Genomic DNA, 16,357 nt, shown 5'->3' with positions numbered 1-16,357 from the left:
AATAACGAAAACCAAGTTTTTAAACGACAAACGTCCTTCAACCCACTTCAAGTGATGTCACAAAGGAGGGGGGAGGGGGAGTGGGTGGCCACCAGCTTCCAGTGACATCGGGGGGAGGCCCGCATTAAAATTAACGTTCCACTTTTTCTGACCTGGACTTCTATCCGCGACCCCCTGGCTGGGGTTTTACGTGGCCATCAAGGTGGCATCGATACCGCGGCGGTGAAGGCAACATTGAGACCGCAGCGGTGAGGCCACGCGACAATGGCGCCACTGGGGAGGTGAGGAGAAAGAGAGTGGGGGGATTAAGGCAGAGGAGGAGGTAGGGAGGGTGGTTGCCATGTCTATGCTCCCTCTCTTGCCCCCTCCCTCTCTACCCTCCCCTCTCTACCCCCTGCCCATCTACTCTCACTCCCACCCTCTTTGTCCCCCTCCCTCTCTACCCCCTCCCTCTTCCTCCCTCGCCCTGTCCCTCTCCCTCTCTACCTACCCTCACCCCCACTCTAACCCTCCCTCTCCCTCAATCCCCCTCTCTCTAACCCCCTCCCTCTCTGCCCCTCTCCCTCTCTACCTCCTCCCCCTCCCTCTCTACTCCCCTCCCTCTCCCTCTCTGCCCCTCCCACTCCCTCCCCTCTGTACGCCCTCCCCCTCCCTCTCCCCTCCCTCTCCCTCTCTGCCCCTCCCACTCCCTCCCCTCTGTACGCCCTCCCTCTCCCGCTCTACTCCCATCCCTCTCCCTCTCTGCCCCTCCCCCTCCCTCCCCTCTCTACCCCCTCCCTCTCTAACCCCCTCCCTCTCCCTCTCTAACCCCCTTCACTTCCCCCTGCCTCTCAACCCTCCCTCCCTCTCTACCACCCCCTCTCTACCTCCCTCTCTAACCCCCTCCCACTCAAAGAATTGAAGAGGGAGGGTGAAGAGGAGGAGGAGGAGGAGGAGGAGGAGGAGGAGGAGGAGGAGGAGGAGGAGGGAGTGCTGGGGATGAGGAGAAATGAGCCGCGCCTGCGCATTTGGTGGCTGTGCGTGAGTGGTGGAATATTACGTCGGGGGAATGGGTGAGTGGTGGAATATTGCATTAGGGGAATGGGTTGCGTTGGGGGAATAGGTGAGTGGTGGCGTATTGCATTGGGGGAGCAGACCCAACTTGGTCTAGTTAAATTACTTGATCTGCACTATGTCTAGTATATTACTAAATCTCTTATCTTGTTTGTTTGTATGCATGCGTGTGGGGGTGTCTCCGAAACTACGCCCACACTGTACACAATAGCGCTACAATGTTTAGCCCGCCTTATTCACCATGGATCTGTGATGTAAATGAAACAAATTTCGTTCAGATTGAAGTTATATTTTACAGGTTATTGACATTTTAAACTTTACACTTTACAAAAAACGCTTTTCCACTCGCCCAGCCGCATTAAAATGATGTCACAATGGGATCCCGAATCTCATTTACATTAAAAAATGCGATTCTTAAAAAAAACTCAGTTTTAATCAAATTCTTCCGTTTTCATTAACAGCTAACATTGTGTTTAGGTTAGTTTAAAGATAAAATGTGATTTTCATTGAGTATTCCATTAAAAAAAACATCACAATCTTCATTGTGGGGGGTGGGGGTGGGATGGGGGGGGAGGTGAGGAGTTGGGGAGCAGGGGGATAGAGGGAGAGGAGGAGGGTAGGGAGGGAGTGGGAAGGGAAAGTGGGGGAGGTGAGAAGGGTTGGGGAGGAGGGGGGATAGAGGAGGAGGAAGGGGGGAGTGGGGGAGGTAGGGAGTGGGGGAGGTAGAGGGAGAGGAGGGCACTGGGGGAGGTGAGGAGGGAGAGAGGGGTGGAATAGGGGGGAGGTGAGGAGTGGAGGAGCAGCGGGAGAGGAGGGGGTAGGGAGGGGATAGGGGTTATGGTGGGAGGGAGTGACTGAGGGTACGGGAAAGGAGGGGGAGGGAGAAGTGAGGTGGGGAATTGGGGAGCGGAGGAAGAGAGTAAAAGAAGAGCGAGGGTGAAGAGGAGGGGGAGGGAGAGCTGGGGGATGAGGGGGAATGGAGGAGGATAGGAGTACAAGGAGGGATGGTGAGGTAATGGAGGAGAGGAGGGAGAAGAGGGAGGAGGGGAGGGAAGAGAGGAGGGAGGGGGTGATATTTTAAAGGTTATTGCCATATTGAACTTCAAAAACGTAGCAGTCGCGCTCCCACTTGCCGGTCACGCCTGCGCAGTTGGGGGAGGGTTTGCCGTGACTCGCGTCACAACGGGGATCTCTGGCGTCACAACGGGAACCCGTCATCCGTGCCTGCGCAGTTGGTGGCTATGGGTCAGTGGTGGAATATTGCCAAGGTGGAATGTGGACAGTGGTGGAATAAAGGGTCAGCACCTGGTCTAATACTAAATTAAATATCAAAAGGATTCCAAAGGGGCTTTATGAAGTAATAATGCTTCATTCGGCGCCAGGTATGGGTGGGCTGGACTCAGTGGACCAAGGGCTGTTTCCATGCTGTACATTAAACTAAAATGAACTAAACTAATATCAAGAGGATATTAAAGCAGCACTTTGAGGTAATAATGCTTTATTTGGTGCTGAACTAAACTAAAGTTCGTGGTAATTTACACGTTTCCTGTTACCACTATCCTGGTCGTTCATTCTTACCCCCCATCTGTTGTCCCTGGGTCACCCTCTCCCGATCAATCTGCCCACTGCCCACTCCCCAAATCCTGTTTGCCGATAGGCCCCAACACTGATGCTCTGATCCTCCAATAATGCCAGCTCTTTGCCCGAACTTCCAATGAACAACCTACTCCTGTCTATAGATTTTTTACACCTTTATTACTTCAAATATCCAGGTGTGAAAATATCCAGGTGTGAAAGGTCAAATATCCAGGTGTGAAAGGTCAGATGGGAGTACTGATGCACGGCTCCACTGTCCAGCTGTTCTCTCCATCTCATGCCCATTTATCAAATTGCTTGTCATTGACTGATGGAGGAGTCAAGATTTCCATCAACAGACTAGGGTCAGATCTTGCAAAGGCCTGAGATCACTGGATGCCTGTCGCTTGTGTCAGCCTATATCTACCAGCATGACGTCCAGCAAAATCTCCTGCGGTGAATCCACTGACAAGATCCAGTGCATCTTAGGAGCTCTCTCAGCCATGCAGCCTCCTACACAGTGATGAGCGGCTGGGCCCAGGCTCAGGAACCCTCAAGGGCAACACCAAGTAGAGCGGCACGGTGGCCTCCACTAGAGCTACTGCCTTACAGCACCAGAGACCGAGGCCGAATCTGACTATGGGTGCTTGTCTGTATGGAGTTTGTATGTTCTTCCCGTGACCTGTGTAGGATTTCTCCCAGTTCGGCAGTTTCCTCCCACACTCCAAAAAAGTACAGGTTTGTAGGTTAGTTGGCATGGTAAAATTGTAAATTGTCCCTAGTGTGTGTGGGATAGTGTTCATGTGCGGGGATCACAGATTGGCGCAGACTCAGTGGGCCAAATGGGCCTGTGTCTCTAAACTAAACTAAACTAAAGTAAACTAAAAAATGTAATACCATTGAACGTCTGTGAATATTTTTGACAATGATAAGCATTTAAAGGCACATGTCCCTTTCATGAAAATGCAAAAAATATTAATATTATTCGAAAAATAATTTAAACCTAAAAAGCACACAAACAACTAAGAACATTTAACATTCAGTTCCTTTAAACATGCTCCACTTATCTTTTGGTTGCCAGTGCCTCATTTTTAAACGGGCATCTGTATTTCATCAGCTGGCACGGGTTCAGTGGGCAAGCATCAAACTCTGTGACCCAGGGAAGTCTGTGCTGAGGAGGATTGCACTGCTGCAGACTCAAAGTGCTGGAGTAACTCAGCAGGTCAGGCAGCATCATTGGAGAAAAAGGACTGAAGAAGGAGTCCGATCCAAAACGTCATCCATCCTTTTCCTCTAGAGATGCAGCCTGTCCCGCTGAGTTGCTCCAGCACCTTGTGCCTATCTTCGGTATAAACTAGCATCTGCAGTTCCTTCCTGCACTGTTGCAGTTCAGGGGTAGCTGGCATCAGCTGTTGGTGGGGCAACAGCTGCTCCTGTTAGCTTGGCACGTGCTGGTGCTGGACACCAGAACTCCCATGAGGGATGTTGGTAAGTCTTGCCATTAAAGCTGGGTCAGAGAAGAAAATTTGGATTTTTAACCTGAGCCCTCTTCATTAACCCACACTGAGCTAGGTAGTGGAAAACCTTGTAACTTATTCATTGCAAAGCTGAAATTGGAGTAATAAATATTGATGGCACACATGTTCGCTCCATAGAAACATGAAAATAGAAAATAGGTGCAGGAGTAGGCCATTCGGCCCTTTGAGCCTGCACCGCCATTCAATATGATCATGGCTGATCATCCAACTCAGTATCCTGTGCCTGCCTTCTCTCCATACCTCCTGTTCCCTTTAGCCACAAGGGCCACATCTAACTCCCTCTTAAATATAGCCAATGAACTGGCCTCAACTACCTTTTGTGGCAGAGAATTCCACAGATTCACTACTCTCTGTGTAAAAAATTATTTTCTCATCTCGGTCCTAAAAGATTTCCCCCTTATCCTTAAACTGTGACCCCTTATTCTGGACTTCCCCAACATCAGGAATAATCTTCCTGCTTCTAGCCTGTCCAACCCCTTAAGAATTTTGTACATTTCTATAAGATCCCCCCTCAATCTTCTAAATTCTAGCGAGTACAAGCCGAGTCTATCCAGTCTTTCTTCATATGAAAGTCCTGCCATATCGGGAATCAGTCTGGTGAACCTTCTCTGTACTCCCTCTATGGCAAGAATGTCTTTCCTCAGATTAGGAGACCAAAACTGTACGCAATACTCCAGGTGTGCTCTCACCAAGACCCTGTACAACTGCAGTAGAACCTCCCTGCTCCTATACTCAAATCCTTTTGCCATGAATGCTAACATACCATTCGCTTTCTTCACTGCCTGCTGCACCTGCATGCCTACTTTCAATGACTGGTGTACCATGACACCCAGGTCTCGTTGCATCTCCCCTTTTCCTAATCGGCCACCATTCAGATAATTACCTGCAATACTTTCTCTCACACTCACTATTGACATCTTTATATACATCTTTGCAAAACCCCACCTCCCATCCATCTAACAAATGCCTGTGTTTGGCATCACTCTCCACACTTCACTGGAATTAATTTCTCCAAAGTGCTCCTCAATGCATCCCAACTTCCACATACTTCAAGGTCTCCACAGTTCATTCCTTGCACCCAATTCCCATTGGTCATCATTTTTTCGTTGTGTTACACATTTAAAAAAAATCTCATGATCATTAGGACTCAGTGGAAGAGTTGCTTCCTTACAACGCAGAGACCCGTGTTTGGTCCTGACTACGGGTGCTCTCAGTACGGAGTTTGTACGCTCTCCCCGTGACCTGTATGAGTTTTCTCCAGGAGCTCCGGTTTCTTCCCACGCGCCAAAGATGTACAGGTTTGCTGGCTAATTGGCTTGGTAAAATTGTGACGTCTCTAGTGTGTGTAGGATAGTGTTGGTATGTGTGGATCGCTAGTCAGTGCCGACTTGGTGGGCCGAAGGGCCTGTTTCCATACTCTCTCTTTACACTAAACTAAACTTAATGAAATCTCCTCATCAATCTGTCTGACTCCCTCTCATCAACCTTCTCAAGCCAATCACCCAGTCTGTTGCATGTATATTCTTTAAAACGTTAACTCTGACAATCTGTGCTCATTGCTGGTGACACATCTTTTGCTGTACCCCTGAAGAGTCTGAAGAAGGGTCCTGACCCGAACTGTTGCTCATCCATTCCCTCACCAGCTGCTGCCTGACCCGATGAGTTCCTCCAGCATTTTGTGTTTCATTCAGCTCAGCACCATTTCCTGGAGCTCTTTCTTAAACTTTCCACTTCACTCTCCACCTATAAAAAGCTGCTTTGACCAAAGCCTTTAGTCACCTCTCCTAATGGCTCAGGGTCCATTGTTTTATCTGCTCTGCTCCAATTTATGCCCAATCTCACTGCAAACTACTTAGGGATTTGCTGTGTTGAAGACACTCTAAAAGTCCAAATTTAATTTGTTGGGAGCCTGATGTGGACTCTGATCCATGGAAAAGATTTTATAAATGTGTCCCAGTGCATCTTTATCCTAGTATTACTAATGATGCTTTGATTTCTGCAGATCTCATCACACTTCTCAAAGGCATTGCTTGCTTTTTAAGCTGGACATCCTCTCAAGCCCCTCTTCAGTTATCACACACTGCCTAAGTACTTGAATGTCTCTGCCTCTTCAGACTGTGATTCATGTGAGGACCCACTTCTGAAGTTAAGAGTCAGTGCCAGCCCACACCAAGTTTTAATGAATATTCCATTATCTGGAAAGATAGCCATATCTCAATGCAACTACACCATCAAGCATCTAACTACCGCTTTCTACTTTGTGGAAGTGAACTCAGAAGCTGAAAAGATCAACAAGGAGCAGTTAACAACATTTTGTTTAAGAAGGAACTGCAGATGCTGGAAAATCGAAGGTAGACAAAAGTGCTGGAGAAACTCAGCGTGTGCAGCAGCATCTATGGAGTGAAGGAAATAGGCAACGTTTCTTGAACATTACAGACATATTGTGGGAGCGTTGGTTTGTATCCTAATTCCCAATCCCACTGAGGGAAGGCGTGGGAAGGTGTTCAGAATGACACTGGGACTGAGTAACCAAGAACAGAGGCTGTTTGGACACATTACGAACCAAGATGGTGTACTTTCCTCTGCAATGAACATTGGAAGTAAGACATGGTACAGTTGCACAGCTGGTAGAGTCACAGTCTCACAGTGCCAGAGGCCCGGGTTCGATCCCCACCTCGGTTGCTGTCTGTGTGGAGTTTGCACGTTGTCTCTGTGGGTTTCTTCGGTGTGTTCTGGTTTTCTCTCACATCCCAAAGATATGTGAGTGGTTAGGTTAATTGGCCTCTGTAAAATTGCCCCTGGTGTGGCGGGAATGGATGAGCGGGATAACATCGAACTAGTGCGAATGGGGGAATGATGGTCATGTTAACTCAATGGGCCAACAAGTCAGTTCCATGCTGTATCTTTCTAAATGTAAGGCACGTGGGTCCAGAAATTCAATTTCTATTGTAATTGTAATAAGAGTTTTGGCTTTCAAATGTGCATACTTCTATGACTGCAGTATATAGACAAAAATCATTGATAATTATTATTGATCATTGATACTGTCTGACCAACTGAGTTCCTCCAGCAGATTGTTCTCCAAAGAGTACCTGTGTTCAGCGCACACACTGGGAAGATAACAGGAAGCATTGGTCACATTTTCATGCTCATACAGTAGTTGTCGGGGCTGACTTATCAATAAAATAAAGAACACACAGCAAAATGTAAATGGATCAATATGGCATTTTATTGATAATATGGGGGCATTGTTGTGCTAAGTAAAATCAGCAGTAAGTTTAATTGTTAATTAATGTCCTTTGATATTAATGGGATTCTTCTCTGATCAAATTAAACACCAGATTTGTTACATACAGTGCATTCAGAAAGTATTCAGACCCCTTCACTTTTTCCACGTTTTGTTACGTTACAGGCTTATTTGAAGATGGATTAAATTCATTTTTTTAAATCGTCAATTTATACACAATAACCCAGAATGAAGAAGTGAAAACAGGAGTTAAGAAATGTTTGCAAAGAAATAACTGAAATATCACATTTACATAAGTATTCAGACCCTTTGCTATGACACTCAAAATTGAGCTTAGGTTCATCCTGTTTCCATTGATTATCCTTGAGATGTTTCTGCAACTTGATTGGAGTCCACCCAGTGGTAAATTAAATTGATTAGACATTGGAAAGACACACACTTGTCTATATAAGGTCCCACCGTTGACAGCGCATGTCAGAGAAAAACCAAGCCATGAAGATGAATGAATTGTCCGTAGACCTCCAAGACAGGATTGTGTCGAGACACAGATCTGGGGAAGGGTATAAAACAATATCTGCAGCATTGCAGGTCCCAAAGAGCACAGTGGCCTCCGTCATTCTTAAATGGAAGCACTTTGGAACCACCAGGACTCTTCATAGAGCTGGCTGCCCGGCCAAACTGAGCAATCGGGGGAGAAGGGCCTTGGTCAGGGTGGTGACCAAGAACCCGATGGTCACTCTGACAGAGCTCCAGAGTTCCACTGTGGAGATGGGAGAACCTTCCAGAAGGACAACTATATCTACAGCACTCCACCAATCAGGCCTTTATGGTAGAGTGGACAGACGGAAGCCACTCCTCAGTAAAACAGCACATGACAGCTCGCTTGGAGTTTGCCAAAAGACATGAGAAACAAGATAGATAGATAGATAGATAGATATAATTTATTGCCACACAACCAGGGTTGGTGGAAATTTGGGTTGTCAGCAGCAGTACAATAATAAAGAACACACAATAAAACTGTAACACAAACATCCACCACAGCATTCATCACTGTGGTGGAAGGCACAAAAATTTGGCCAGTCCTCCTCAATTTCCCCCCCGTGTACAGGACCAGAGTCCAGAGGCAGTCCAGGATCGGCTCTTCCTCACCGGAGACCGCGGCTTTAGATTGTTGTAGGCCGCAGGCCGGCAGTCGAGATTTAAAGTCCCCGCCGCAGCCAGAAGCACCGTAGACTGCAGGGCCGGCGGTCGAAGCTCCCCTCCAGGGGTGATGGTAAGTCCATGCCGCACCCGCGGTAGAAGTTGGCCGCGGGCCGGCAGTGATGGCTTCTTCTTCCCCCGGGTCCCCCACGAGGGATGCCGGGCTGTAGACGCCGCATCAGATTCTCTGGTCTGATGAAACCAATATTGAACTCTTTGGCCTGAATGCCAAGTGTCACGTCTGGAGGAAACCAGGCACCGCTCATCACCTGGCCAATACCAAACCTACGGTGAAGCATGGTGGTGGCAGCTTCTTGCTGTGGGGATGTTTTCAGTGGCAAGAACTGGGAGACTAGTCAGGATCGAGAGAAAGATGAACGCAGCAAAGATCCTTGATGAAAATCTGCTCTCGAGCATTCTGGACCTCAGACTGGGGTGGATGTTCAACTTCCAACAGGAAAACGACCCTAAGCACACAGCCAAGACAACGCAGGAGTGGTTTCCTGACAAGTCTGTGAATGTGCTTTTGTGGCCCAGCCAGAGCCTGGACTTGAACCCGATCGAACATCTCTAGAGGGACCTGATCCTAGCTGTGCATCCACACACCCCATCCAACCTGACAGAGCTTGAGAGGATCTGCAGAGAAGAATGGGAAGAATTACCCAAATACAGGTGTGCCAAGCTTGTAGCGTCATACCCAAGACAACTTGAGGCTGTAATCACTGCCAAAGGTGCCTCAACAAAGTACTGAGTAAAGGGTCTGAATACTTATGTAAATATGATTTTTCAGTTTTTTTTTTAATTGCTTTGCAAAAATTTCTAAATATCTGTATTCGATTTTTTATTATGGAATATTGTGTGTAGATTGATGATTAAAAAAAGTAATAATTTAATCAATTTTAGAATAAGGCTGTAACGTAACAAAACGTGGAACAAGTGAAGGGGTCTGAATACTTTCTGAATGCACTGTATATAGGGCTTTGAAATTTCACACCATTAAAAATAAGCTCAGATGGTTTGTGAGATGATGTCTCTGTATCGCGATTATTTGTAATTGCAAAATTATTTGCAATGTATTTTAAATTAAATTGAGTAAATTAAAAAAATTTAAATATGAATAATAATTTATTTATTATTACAAATAAACCATTCAATTCTCCACGTTACGAGGAAGTAGGATAATGTGGGTGATCTTGCACTGCTGGCAGAGCAAACGGGGACTTCTCGTTAAGCTGAGAATGAGGCCAGAAATGTGACACATGATAAACTAGAGAAACTGGCATCGTTTCCAATAGAAATGCAGGAGGCCATTGAATAGTGAACCAGAATCACTTAAAAATTCACTCAAGGGAAATGATTTACTATCTCTGGCATCAACAATCAGCTTTACACTGCTCCGTGGATACAAAGAACTGCAGATGCTGGTTTACAAAAAAAGACATAGTGTTGGAGTAACTCATTCCTGGAGAACATGGATAGGTGACATTTTGGGTCTGGACCCTTCTTCAAACTGGGACTCCAGATGGACTTCTCTCTGCAGTACACGGAATGGTACTGGCCATTAATTGGTCATCCCTTTGCCCTACCTGGTTTCAGGAGATTGAACCATATAACCATATAACAATTACAGCACGGAAACAGGCCATCTCGACCCTTCTAGTCCGTGCCGAACACATAATCTCCCCTAGTCCCATATACCTGCGCTCAGACCATAACCCTCCATTCCTTTCCCATCCATATAACTATCCAATTTATTTTTAAATGATAAAAACAAACCTGCCTCCACCACCTTCACTGGAAGCTCATTCCACACAGCTACCACTCTCTTGAGTAAAGAAGTTCCCCCTCATGTTACCCCTAAACTTCAGTCCCTTAATTCTCAAGTCATGTCCCCTTGTTTGAATCTTCCCTACTCTCAGTGGGAAAAGCTTTTCCACGTCAACTCTGTCTATCCCTCTCATCATTTTAAAAACCTCTATCAAGTCCCCCCTTAACCTTCTGCGCTCCAAAGAATAAAGCCCTAACTTGAACGTAGCCACATTTGACTTTCCGGATTCCAGAATTACAAGTATAGAAATTCTAGTGCATGCAAGTAACAGCAGCATGATATCGACGCATTCAATCATGGGTCGGCAACCGATAACTCTAGTGGCATCTGTGGCCAAGGAGTTGGGTGCCACACTGAAGCAGTGTTGCTCCTCCATATCTGAAGAAGAGTTGCGAGCTGGAAACGTCGCCTGTCCATGTCCTCCAGAGGTGCTGCCTGACCTGCTGAGTTACTCCAGCACTTTGTGGGGTTTTTCTTTACCCTGTCCTGTGCTGAAGATCAAACCAGGGACTGATTTAAAATAGATTTTTATCTATCAGTCGACAGCAGGCAGAGAAAACATATACAAATGTTAAGATGAAAGCTCAAGAAACAAAAGATAGATAGATAGCCTTTATTGTCAAAAGCTTTATCTCCCAGAATAGAAATAGTAAATGTAATTAATTAACTCCTCAAAAAAATATATTACAATGTTTGCTGCAAAGGGCTCCACAATGTTAAAATCTGTTATTTTTAATAAATTCTAATGGGAAGTGTAATTACTGGGCAATTCACTAGCCAGGTTACATTCCACACGTTCTTATATTCGCTGCCATTGCAGTGGAAGAATGTAATCAAGACATTGAGAATTTGTCAGACCCATTAATCAAAACAGCAACAGGCCAAATACAATATAATGAGCAGGTAGATATGTAATTATTTTAAAAGAGTTATAAGAATTATTAAGAGTTAATTCACTTCAACCTACTATTAAATTTCCCTTGCAGTCAACATGTGTTTTAATTTAAAACACAGAATTAGACATTGCTCTGGTACCCCAGGTTATAAAAACTGTAAAGTGATTTTGGACTGACTTCACACAAAACTGTATAAGCTTGGAAGTTTCAGAGTTTACTATTTGACAATGTGCTTCACAGTTTATAATATCACCTCGATATTATGAATAGGGGAGGGGGGAGGGGTGGGAAGGGTTGAAGAGTGATGAAGTAAACTTGAAAAGAGAGAGAGATGCTGGAATAGTGGTAAGAAAGGACATGGGCTGCATGTCAGTTCGGGCTGACCAGGTAAATTTTATTCATTATCATGTCTATTTAATCTCGAAGAAGATGGTCCTATTTAAAGACACCTTGATTCTCAAAGAGAAGTAAATGCAATATCATCATTCCAGATTTTCTTCTGTCGCCTCTGCCTCCGTGTCTTTTTCTATTGGCTGGAGTCCTCACCACCTGGTGATGATGGCACTCCGGTGGCTGAGGCAGCCCGGCGCGGGGCTGGGACAGCGCTCCCGTGAGGGCGGCCCAGCGCGGGGCTGAGGCGGTGCTCCGGTGGCTGAGGCGGCCCGGCGTGGGGCTGAGACGGTGTTCCGGTAGCTGAGTCGGCATTCTGGCTGCGGCGACCTGAATCCGGGGCTCGGGCGCGGGCCAGTGGACGACATCGTCGGGAGCTCGCAGGTCACAGGCTGGTGCTTGTTTTCCGGAGCTTCCGAGGCAACAGCTACGTCCGCTGGACTGGAGGGCGGCAGCTTCGACCATCCTGGGCCGCGGAGCTTGAACCGGCTTGTTCGCGGAGCTCGGTGAGCCGCGGGACTGACTTACTATCGCCCGGTGGGGTATCGCCTCAGCGCAGAGGGAGAAGAGAAGGGAAGAGACAGTAACCCTAAGATTTTTGCCTCCATCACAGTGAGGAGGTGCCTGGTGAACTCACTGTGGTGGATGTTAATTTGTGTTTATTGTGTGTTTTGTTGTTTATTATTACATGTATGGCTGCAGGCAACGACATTTCGTTCAGACCGAAAGGTCTGAATGACAAATAAAGGATCTAAGTCTGTCTAAGTCTCTTCTGATCTATGTCCAAGATACCTGCCCTTTGTCTCTTTAATGACCTGTTTTCCAAGCCCTCACCCCCCATCTTTATTATGGATGTTCAGTCACTCTATACCTCCAGCTCCTACCAAGAAGGCCTTAAACCCCTCTGTTTCTTCCTCGACCACAAAACCATCCAATTTCCCTCTTCTAACACTCTTGCAGAGCTGGTCCTCACCCTCAACAACTTCTCCTTTGACTCTTCCCACTTCCTCCAAGTCCAAGGCGCAGCTATGGGCACCCGCATGGGCCCCAGCTATGCTTGCATCTTTGTAGGGTAAGTTGAGCAATCCCTGTTTCAGGTGTACACTAACCCTATCCCCGAACTCTATCTCCGTTATATTGATGACAGCATTGGTGCTAACTCCTGATGTTCTGACACATGGACTTCATCAACTTTTTATCCTTAACTCAAATTTACTTGGACCATCTCCGACACCTCCCTCCCCTTTCTTGATCTCATCGTCTCCATCACAGGAAATAGACTATTCACTGATGTCTATTACAAACCCACTGATTCACACAACTATCTTGACTACACCTTTTCCCACCCTGCTTCCTGCAAAGACTCTATCCCTACTCCCAATTCCTCCGTCTATGCCGCATCTGCGTCATAGATAAGGTGTTCCATACTGGAACATCGGAGATGTTCTCATTCTTTAGGGATCGAGGGTTTCCCTTTCTCATCATAGATGAGGCTCTCACTCATGTTTCCTCAGTACCCTGCTGCTCCGAACTTGCTCCCCCTCCACCTCGTCGCAACAGTCCTCCTAGTCCTTACCTTCCACCCCATCAGCAATCGCATAAAACACATAATCCTCCAGAATTTCCGCCATCTCCAATGGGATCCCACCACTAGCCACATTTTCCCATCTCCACCCCTACACCCCTTTCCGTCTTCCACAGAGACCGTTTGTTATACGAGAATTTCCCCGAACAGTCTGTGACCCATAGCGCTCTGGCCATAGTGCTATGTTTAGTCCATAGCGTTATGTTTAAAGTGCTGTGGCCAGTAGCACTATATTTAGAACCCATAGCGCTGCAGCCAACAGCTATGTTTAAATCCCCATGCGCTAAACCTTTGCGTGCCAAACAGCAGCGCTGTGTGTATTGCTTTATGCGCCAAGTCTCTAGCAATGTATATTGCTTTACGCGCCAGTTTGAAGCTGATAGCGTTTGTTCCCAAAGGGGGGGAGGGATGGGGCTTACTCAGATGCAGTTCCCTGCCATTGGTTATAGTTTGAATTCGGGAGCAGTGCTTTGGCCAGGACTTACTGGCGGTTATTTTAACGGCCGAGTTCTTACCTGTACAAAGGCAGGCACCAGTAAGCCAGAGTTAGTTCAAGTTCAAGTTAAGCATCCCAGAGCACTTAAGGAAGTAGCTCCAGAAATAGTGGATGCATTAGTAATAATCTTTCAAAACTCTTTAGATTCTGGAGTAGTTCCTGAGGATTGGCGGGTAGCAAACGTAACCCCACTTTTTAAGAAGGGAGGGAGAGAGAAAACGGGGAATTACAGACCAGTTAGTCTAACATCGGTAGTGGGGAAACTGCTAGAGTCAGTTATTAAAGATGGGATAGCAGCACATTTGGAAAGTGGTGAAATCATTGGACAAAGTCAGCATGGATTTACAAAAGGTAAATCATGTCTGACGAATCTTATAGAATTCTTCGAGGATGTAACTAGTAGCGTGGATAGGGGAGAACCAGTGGATGTGGTGTATCTGGACTTCCAGAAGGCTTTCGACAAGGTCCCACATAAGAGATTAGTATACAAACTTAAAGCACACGGCATTGGGGGTTCAGTATTGATGTGGATAGAGAACTGGCTGGTAAACAGGAAGCAAAGAGTAGGAGTAAACGGGTCCTTTTCACAATGGCAGGCAGTGACTAGTGGGTACCGCAAGGCTCAGTGCTGGGACCCCAGCTATTTACAAATGATCTGGATGAGGGAATTGAAGGCAATATCTCCAAGTTTGCGGATGACACTAAGCTGGGGGGCAGGGTTAGCTGTGAGGAGGATGCTAGGATACTGCAAGGTGACTTGGATAGGCTGGGTGAGTGGGCAAATGTTTGGCTGATGCAGTATAATGTGGATAAATGTGAGGTTATCCATTTTGGTGGCAAAAACAGGAAAGCAGACTATTATCTAAATGGTGGCCGACTAGGAAAAGGGGAGATGCAGCGAGACCTGGGTGTCATGGTACACCAGTCATTGAAAGTAGGCATGCAGGTGCAGCAGGCAGTGAAGAAAGCGAATGGTATGTTAGCTTTCATAGCAAAAGGATTTGAGTATAGGAGCAGGGAGGTTCTACTGCAGTTGTACAGGGTCTTGGTGAGACCACACCTGGAGTATTGCGTACAGTTTTGGTCTCCAAATCTGAGGAAGGACATTATTGCCATAGAGGGAGGGCAGAGAAGGTTCACCAGACTGATTCCTGGGATGTCAGGACTGTCTTATGAAGAAAGACTGGATAGACTTGGTTTATACTCTCTAGAATGTAGGAGATTGAGAGGGGATCTTATAGAAACGTACAAAATTCTTAAGGGGTTGGACAGGCTAGATGCAGGAAGATTGCTCCCGATGTTGGGGAAGTCCAGGACAATGGGTCACAGCTTAAGGATAAGGGGGAAATCCTTTGAAACCGAGATGAGAAGAACTTTTTTCACACAGAGAGTGGTGAATCTCTGGAACTCTCTGCCACAGAGGGTAGTCGTGGCCAGTTCATTGGCTATATTTAAGAGGGAGTTAGATGTGGCCCTTGTGGCTAAGGGGATCAGAGGGTATGGAGACAAGGCAGGTACGGGATACTGAGTTGGATGATCAGCCATGATCATATTGAATGGCGGTGCAGGCTCGAAGGGCCGAATGGCCTACTCCTGCACCAATTTCTATGTTCTATGTTTCTTTGAGAGGGATTCATCGACGGGCTGTCGCGATCAGCTCCACGGATGGAGGCAGAGAGAGAGAGAGAGAGATGGAGAGAGATGTGCTTCTGTAAAACTGGACCCCGCGCATACCAAGACAAGTACTGTTTTTGTTGTCTCTTGCCAATAAAACTGATTCACAACTAAACATACGAGTGAGCCTTTTTCTGTTCTACTTGTCAGATCCTTGAACCTGTTCCCTTGTAACACCGTTCCACCCAAACCACCCCCTCCCCAGGTACCTTATCCTGCAACTGCAGAAGATGCAACACTTGTCGCTATAATTCTCCCTCGACTCTGGCCAGGGACCCCGACAGTCCTTCCAGGTTAGGCAGAGGTTTACTTGCACCTCTCATCCGTTGTTCAAGATGGGTACTCTTATACATCGGCGAGACCAAACGCAGACTGGGCGATCCTTTCGTGGAACACCTTCGCTCAGCCCACCTGAACCTACCTGATCTCAGAGTTGCTAGACACTTTGATTCTCCTTCTCATTCCTACACAGACCTTCCTGTCCTGGGTCTCCTCCATTGTCAGAGTGAGACTAAACGCAAATTGGAGGAACAGCATCTCATATTTCGCTCGGGCAGTGGTATGAATATTGATTTCTCTCACTTCAGGTAGCCCCGGCATTCATATTCATTCATATTCATTAATATTCATTCTCTCTCTCTCTTTTATTGAAATAAAAGTAGAGGTTTGATGACGGCCAACATATCTTCCTATAGTATCTTTCCACAGAGGTAAATACACATTCTATTGTCTACAAAATGTCCAACAGTTACTAGTCTATCGGCACCTTCCAAACCCATGAACTCTCCCACCAAGAACTAGGGCAATTGTTCAATAGAACACCGCCACCTGCAAATCCCCCAATTTTTTTTTTTTTTCTCTCTCTCTCTCTCTCT

At 46.5% G+C, this 16,357-nt stretch overlaps 1 long non-coding RNA gene across 1 annotated transcript; it reads left to right on the top strand.

The window, feature by feature from the left end:
• The first annotated feature begins 283 nt into the window (after positions 1-283).
• On the top strand, positions 284-15,587 carry LOC116982337. Its single transcript, XR_004414430.1, has 3 exons — positions 284-296; positions 1,809-1,821; positions 15,484-15,587. It is a non-coding gene; the product is annotated as an uncharacterized LOC116982337 (long non-coding RNA).
• The last annotated feature ends 770 nt before the right edge of the window (positions 15,588-16,357 follow it).

This window comes from Amblyraja radiata, chromosome 16 (genome assembly GCF_010909765.2).
Source record: "Amblyraja radiata isolate CabotCenter1 chromosome 16, sAmbRad1.1.pri, whole genome shotgun sequence".
NCBI classification, from domain to species: Eukaryota; Metazoa; Chordata; class Chondrichthyes; order Rajiformes; family Rajidae; genus Amblyraja; species Amblyraja radiata.
The sequence above is the reverse complement of the archived record's forward strand: the minus strand, read 5'-3'. Positions and strand labels throughout refer to the sequence as shown.